This window comes from Salvelinus namaycush, chromosome 11 (assembly GCF_016432855.1).
Source record: "Salvelinus namaycush isolate Seneca chromosome 11, SaNama_1.0, whole genome shotgun sequence".
In the NCBI taxonomy this organism is placed as follows: domain Eukaryota; kingdom Metazoa; phylum Chordata; class Actinopteri; order Salmoniformes; family Salmonidae; genus Salvelinus; species Salvelinus namaycush.
In genome coordinates, this window is record NC_052317.1 from 5057835 (window position 1) to 5066059 (window position 8225).

Consider the following 8225-nt stretch of genomic DNA (forward strand, 5'->3'; position numbering starts at 1 on the left):
AACAAACAGCCTATCGACCAAACAATCAACCAGTCAACTAAATGGAGACAGACCTATTTAAAATGATGTCAGTCTTTACATCTATGAATTTGAAAGTGGTTACATTTCTCTAGCCCTGTGACAGGGCTGCCGTTGGGCTGATACAGCTAGAATACCATGATGTGTAAACATTCTGTCAGAGCAGATGTAGAAGTATGAACAAACTCCATCATCACTATGTTACTTCTCATAATCATTCCACTATTAGGAACTCCATCACTATGTTACTAGTCATAATCATTCCAATATTAGGAACTCCATCACTATGTTACTACTCATAACCATTCCAATATTAGGAACTCCATCACTATGTTACTACTCATAATCATTCCAATATTAGGAACTCCATCACTATGTTACTTCTCATAATCATTCCAATATTAGGAACTCCATCACTATGTTACTACTCATAATCATTCCAATATTAGGAACTCCATCACTATGTTACTACTCATAATCATTCCAATATTAGGAACTCCATCACTATGTTACTTCTCATAATCATTCCAATATTAGGAACTCCATCACTATGTTACTACTCATAATCATTCCAATATTAGGAACTCCATCACTATGTTACTTCTCATAATCATTCCAATATTAGGAACTCCATCACTATGTTACTACTCATAATCATTCCAAGTTGAACTGGACTGACCACTTGCTCAGATTCTCTGCACCTTGGCACACATGCACCCACTCATGCACACAACCACACAGACACACATCAAAACTGCTGCTACCAGACTCTTACTAAACTGCTGAATTTAAACACTTGTCCCACATCCCCACCCTTCCCCAATACACGTGTAAATATTGGACTATAAATTGTGCCTTCCTGTATTATACTTATGCTAAAATGTTTATTCTATTCTACTGAGCCACTTACTTTATGTTCGTATTCTTATCTTTTATTACTTCTTATTGTTGTTGCATTGTCTAGAAGGAACCTGCAAGTAAGCATTTCGTTGGACGGTGTATACCATGTGTATTCTGTACATACGACTAATAACATTTTAACTTAATTTAGCAAAAGGTTGACTTTAAAACATGAGTTCTTACTTAGAGAAATCAATAACAATAAAAGTTAAATCTCCCAAGAAGACTTCCCCTATTGGCTGGCTGTTCCAAATGTGGACAGACCTGAAAGGAGGGCACAAACTGAGAAGAGCCAATAGCAGCAGTCTTGGTTGATTTATAGGAAGTCACCTTGTTGTGGATCTCATGTAGCTGAGTAATAACTCTAATCACAAAGTGGTCCCACTTTGAAATGGAATTTCAGTCTAGTATATTACATACACCAATATAGTACTTAGAACTGCAATACCTGTTTGCAGCATGCACAATTTCAAGGGTTTGCAAATAAACAGACAATAGCTGAACATGAGGTGTTTACTCTACCCACTAGTAACTGACACCACAGCAAAGAGATTGGGAGAGATAGATAGCATTGCAGTAGAGTCAGACATCAACTCCCACACTGAAGCTTTCAGTAAGTTCTCTGCACAGGTTTTTAACTCACACATAGTATGATCTGTGAAGTACAAGGCAATACACAACTCCAGCAAGCAGAACTAACAGACACAGATCATTCTTAGTATGATGAGCCTTCAAAGCTGCAATAGCACGACCATATTCACATAGAAATATAAGTTATAGGTCTGTCATTCTCATCGAAAGCAAGTCTAAGAAGCGGTAGATCTGTTCTATGTGCGGTATTTCTATACTTCCCGTTCTTAAGTTTCGTTTTTGCGTCTTGTACTTTCGGTTTTGTACACCAGTTTCAAACAGCTGAAAAAAACAATATTTTGGGTTCTGGAAAATATATTTCGCAGCTGTTTAGATGGTACAATGACTCTCTACACCAGGGGTGTCAAACTCAAATACCCAGTGGGCCAAAATGTAAAACCTGAACAAAGTCGCGGGCCAACATTGAACAAATGAACCTTTTAATATGGACCCAAACAAGTTTTGCTTTAACATTGAATATGGAACAAGCATCGCTTATTACCATACAATATATAATTTAATAGTGGAGACATGCAAAATCGAATTTCAAATGAAAAAACACATCAATGGCATTCATTTATTAAATAAATAAAATGTAAATAAAAATCGTATGCCTCTTTTCTATTTGCAGCCTTCTGATTTAAATACCAAAATAAACTTTTTCCACTGGCTAATAATTTTACAAATAAAATGATAATAAATCAATCAACCATTCAAGCCCATGCCTTGTAGCAAGAAAAAGTGCACAAAGAAAACGTTAATTATTGCACACTGATCTAATCTGATGTGCCCAAGCCAGATACCTGGCATCTCTTCTTGGATGCTAGTTCATCAATGTCTGGGCTCAGGCTCTGAGCTGAAGAAATCCTCAGTATCGAGCGAAGGTGTTCATCAGTCAGACGTCTCCTGTGAGTTGTTTTGGTCATCTTCATCGAGGAGAAAAGTTGCTCGCATAGATAAGTGCTGCCGAACATGGAGAGCATCTGAGCAGCTTGGGTGCGGAGCTGAGGCATTGTGTCAGGGATGAACCGTGGAAACTGTGCGGCAGGTTTGTCAGGTTTGTCTTTTACATATGTAAACAGATATTCTGCCTCCCACTTGTCCAGAAAGCTCCTGTTTTCTGCCTTTCTTTTTGCCATTTTTGGGAAGGGATAGCGCGCTGACAGTTGTAGCGTCTATGTTGCTATGACTACTGTCACAGAGGAGAGGGCGTTTCTGGGTCCTGTCCTGATTGGCGCGCGAAAACAACAGCAGAGCATTATGGGATTCGTAGTATTAGCGGTGAATGCGCTGTATAATACCGGCGGGCCAGCTCTAGTAGTAATTTGGTATTGTCTCGCGGGCCAAATATAATTACCCCGCGGGCCAAATTTGGCCCGCGGGCCAGAGTTTGACACCCATGCTCTACACTATACTGTCTTGTCTTGTCACGTAAACCGAAATTAGGCTAATTATTAGAATTTTAAGAACCAGGATAATGGAGTAGTGATATCTGCATAGCGCATCTCAAGTCCTTTAATTTCCATGCAGAATCATCAACCTTGTTCTTACAGGTGAAATGCATGTCAAAGCACAGGTGAGAGTGTCCTTTCTGTTTCATCACTGGCTATTGCTTCCTAAAATCTGCTAAACGTCCTTCTGCATATATTGTAGTATCATTCAAGTGAATGCCTATAAGACCTCTTCTCTGCTGCTGCCTATCTTCTGCCTCTCCTGGGAAATCTTATTAAGGCTGAATAACTGTTTTCTAGTCTACTTGTAACCCTCAATAAAAAAATCTATTGTATTGTTACACAAAATGACATTGTTGCACAAAATAACACATCTCAAACTATAAGTAACAATGCATAAGATCGGCAAAGCAAACGAGAGAACTTGGCGAATTAAATGCGTGTTTTGAATAAACAAAATGAGGAAGTGGTATGATTACTTTGAAAAGCTGCCTTCACATTGAGGAAGTATGAGAATAGTTTAGTTAATTTCCTTTCAATTTGTAAAAGACGGGCTCTATTCTCACACAAGCAGAATTTCAGTTCTGTGTTCAACTATAACCATTTTGCTAATTATTTGACATAAGCCTGATCATTCTTTGAGATGAGAATTTAAATCAACCAATTTCTTTCTCTTAGGCTATGCAATTTTCAGTCGTCGAGTTTATATCTGCGTTTGCTTTATCAGTTTATAACAATTTGAAGGATATAGGCCTAGGCTATCACTCAGGCGCCCAACTTCATTTGTTTACAGGCGAAAGTGTTTCAACATGCTACAACCAAAACATGAACACATTTTTCATGTCATGATACCTGTTGCTAATGCCTGAAATTATGCTGCACGTTTGTAGTAACCCTAAACAGATTAATTGAAGACACTTTAGTAACTTCAAAGTGAAAGTACAACAGTAGATTACAGTCCAGATAAATACATACCTGCAAGATCGAGAAAGTATAGGTCTACACCTGGAATCGATAAGGAAATCTTCGTATTAACACGTAGAATTCAAAACAACCAGGTTCCGTGTGCCTCCTTTTACATGACAGGCCAACCCGGAAAAATGATGGTTGTCAGTTGCACAGGTTCCTTCTAGTACAGCGGATTATTTGTATGACGTCACCAGCCATAACCGAGAGGGCTGTACGGAGGTAAAGTAGGTTTTATATCAGACATTCAACAGACATTCAACAGACATTTGACGTTAAATCTCTTGCTCACAATCACTTTTGCATTGTCATAGAAACATCAAAACAAGTGCTAATCATTCAAAGAATGTCTGGCCTGCTTTTACAACCTTTGATTTGCATAAAACGTCGTGTTGATTTGATAGAAATAATCAAATCATATAAAAATGCATTTTAATCTCTTGTTCGCAATTACCTTTCATTGATTGTCATAGAAATATAAAATGAGTGCTAATTATTCTAAAAAGGCCTCGCCTACTTTTACAACCTTTAATTTGTGTAAACAGTCAAGTGTTGATTTGATAGAAATAATCAAATCATATAAAATGCATTTTAATCTTGTATCCTCAATAAATTTTTCATGGATCATCATAGAAGCATCAAACTAAACTCTTCACCGCCATACACGTTTTGGTTTCGCTAATTGTGTTACAGAATTACCTGCCGGTGACTCTTAGCACACCATCTCACAGCCCTCTCTCAGAGACAAAATATGTAACTGGCCCGTCCCACCTCTGGCCCTAACCAAACCGATTGGTTGCTAAGGACCAGGTTGCCAGGTACCTTATCATACCGTGGGGTCAGCCAACCAAAGGCAGTCATCTTGGGTTGCAGATCCCCAATTCCTGCCTGCCCTCTCAGCCTTCTTCAAGCAGTTGCCGAGAGAGCATCAAGCTCCTACACCTCTTCCCTGACCAACACAACTAGACTCATATCTTGACATGTGGGATGGTGTGTAAAGTAAGTAGAGGGAGGGACATTGTATTTGTGTATATTACTGCTGGTTGGTCAGTAGTAGTAGAGGGAGGGACATTGTGGTTTTGTATATTACTACTGGTTATTCAGTACAATATTAGCTTTTAGTTCTGTACAGTTCTTTGCCATTTGTTTCTCCTCTATCCTGTGAGGTTCTGTTTCTGTGCATTCTTGCCCTGGTGTAATCATTTGGTATGTGAATATTCATTGTCTCTATTTTTTCCTGTTAAAGAACTACTACCATTCTACTTTCCATGTCTGCCTGTGTATGTCAATAAAGTATCCCTGTGTGTAACTCTGAGGTTGAATCTTTCTACCTTTTTTTATTTTTTTTATTTAGCCTTTATTTAACCAGGAAGGGCTCATTGAGATTTAAAATCTCTTTTTCAAGAGCATCCTGGCCAAGATAGGCAGCACCAAGTCATTACAAAAATTACAGACAAACAACATGAAAAACTACAAGTAATCTACTAAAAACCATAGAATGCACAAGAGTTGAACAAATTCAAAAACAGCAAATTAAAAACACTGACAGGTCAGGGAATCAGTCTCAAGATCATTCATCAGCGATTTAAAAATACCAATCGGGACAAGTTCTTCCAGTTTAAAAGTATTTTGTAAGGCGTTCCAAGACGATGGCGCAGAGTACATAAAAGCCCTTTTACCAAATACAGTTCGGACATTTGGAACAGTTAGCAGGATAAAGTCCAGCGAACGAAGAGAGTACCCACCACATTTCTGAACAATAAAAATGCCCAAATAAAAAGGTAGTAAACCCAAAATGGCGTTTATAAATAAAAGTATACCAGTGACTGAGCCTACGAGTGACTAGAGAAGGCCAGCCAACCCTGGTATACAAAGTGCAGTGGTGCGTAAGGGTTTTGCAGTTTAAAATACATTTCAAAGTGCCATGGTAAAGGGTGTCATTTGATCTCATATCCTCTGACCGGGGACAGTGCTAGCGGGTAAAAGACCAGCAAAATACGGAGAATGGTGTATATTACTGAGCACAATGGTGTGCAGTTATTGATGTACATAATTACATAATGTATAGGTCCCCTTGTCTGTCCAGTGCCCTGACCACTGTTTTGTTTCAAGGTACTTATGGAGACAACACTGAGGAACCTGTTCCTGCCAACATAACACCACAACCCTGAAGACATCCACCTGGCTGCCACAGAACAAGCTGAAGAAGTCAAGGTTCATTTGGATAAGTAGTAAATGCTGTCTCCAACATGCTACAAGTTGCACTGTGCCAGGGTGTCTGTAGACCAGGGTATCTATAATGGGATTTGGTTTGTTAGGTTGATGTGAGGATTGTTAATGATGTTTGTTGTACTAATGATTCTGATGTGCTGCTTGAAACATGAAATCTGTTAAATCAAGCAAAGGAAACCCAGTGCCTAAATTATGGTCCAAATGCAAACCCTCAGCCCAGCTACAGTATATATAGATACTGTATGTATGTCACGGTTGCATCCATGCCGGTATGAGGCAATGATTCCCCTGTCCCCTCTCCGTCTGTCATGGCCCGGTAATGTTTCTACTCGCCTGTCAGAAGGGGCCCATTTCATAATGGAGGATTTGTGGGACTTTTAAAGTTTATGAATTGATGTTCTCATTTGAACGGCATCTCATTTCTGCTATATGAATAGCTGTTCTTGGAAGATGTTAAACTACTATATGAATCTGTTACTTTGAGGTTCTGATCCTCTAAAACAAATTGTCAATTTCTCTCTGTGGACTAAGGAAGAGGAGACATTGCCCTGCCCTATAACTCCCTAGGCTCTAAGGGCACGGGGCTGGGTTTCTACTAAGCTAACATATTTAAATATTTTAAGTTGGTCATACCAAGGATAGTTAGCCATTATATTTATAATTGTAGGAGCCCTGTAGGTATAAAACGAATATAAAAAATATAAAACAAAAATATTTTTTAAATGTATTTGATGAAACTTACTGCTATTATCCCTTCGAAACACATTGAATAACAGATTCATACATGGAAAAACAGACAGACAGTCAAAATTAATCAAAAGGACGTTTGTTTTGAAGTGTCTGTCCTATCTATGTGGTAGATCTACATCTCTTGTGTTTGTTAGAGTCTCACCTTTCCATAGAGTGGTCATAATAGTTTGTAGACCAAACTGTTCGGCGTACAGACGTTTTCGTGAGTAGACCGAATGTCGTAATGTCTCCTGGACTTTCAAACACCTCCGTAGCTCTGCCACTTTTCACCGCAGATGCGGAAGGCCGATATCGGCAGATTCGGAGGATTGAGACTTGGCCCATAGCTTAAGCTGACAGATTTTGATGGGGATTGTATTAATATGCTAATTAGATTTTCGCACAGGTGCATATGCATTGACTCCATCTTTTGAAATCAATGGTGTGTGTATGTGTTGGCGTGTCAGTGTCAGCATGAGTGAGTGTATGGGTAGAGTCCAGTGTGTGTGTGTGTGTGTATGTGTTGGAGTGTGAGTATGTGTGAGTGTATGGGTAGAGTCCAGTGTGTGTGTACACAGTCAAAATATAGTTAAAGGGTCATTGCATATAGTTCGGGTAGCTATTTGGTTAACTATTTAGCAGTCTTATGGCTTAGGGGTAGAAGCTGTTCAGGAGCCTTTTGGTCCCAGACTTGAATGGCTGGAGTCTAACAATTTTTTAGGGCCTTCCTCTGACACCGCCTGGTATAGAGGTCCTGGATGGCAGGGAGTTCGACCCCAGTGACGTACTGGGACGTATGCACTACCCTTGCAGACGGATGCAGAGCAGTTGCCATACCAAGTGGTGATGCAGCCTGTCCAGACACTCTCCATGGTGTTGCTGTTGAACATTTTGAGGATCTGAGGGCCCATGACAAATCTTTTCAGCTTCCTGAGGCGGAAGAGGCGTTGTCGTGCCCTCTTCGAGACTGTGTTGGTGTGTTTGGATCATGATAGGTCCTTAGCGATGTGGACACGAGGAACTTAAAGCTCTCAACCCACTCCTGTACAGCCCAGTCGATGTGAATGGGGGCGTGTTTGGCCAGGATCCTTTACTGGGATTCATGGACCATAGCTGCAGCCACCTCTTCCAGTCAGCCACCTCTTCCAGTCAGCCACCTCTTCCAGTCAGCCACCTCTTCCAGTCAGCCACCTCTTCCAGTCAGCCACCTCTTCCAGTCAGTCACCTCTTCCAGTCAGCCACCTCTTCCAGTCAGCCACCTCTTCCAGTTCATCTTGAGTTAATGATTTATTGAAAATA

The 8225-nt window shown here is 40.0% G+C and overlaps 1 protein-coding gene across 1 annotated transcript in view; it reads right to left on the bottom strand.

The window, feature by feature from the left end:
• The window catches only part of fam49ba (family with sequence similarity 49 member Ba), a 47346-nt gene extending 43219 nt beyond the window's left edge, over window positions 1-4127 (bottom strand). The window contains exon 1 of the mRNA XM_039003649.1: window positions 3975-4127. The gene's annotated coding sequence lies outside the window, so the exon portion shown is untranslated. The remainder of the gene's footprint in view (window positions 1-3974) is intronic.
• Between the last annotated feature and the right edge of the window lie 4098 nt (window positions 4128-8225).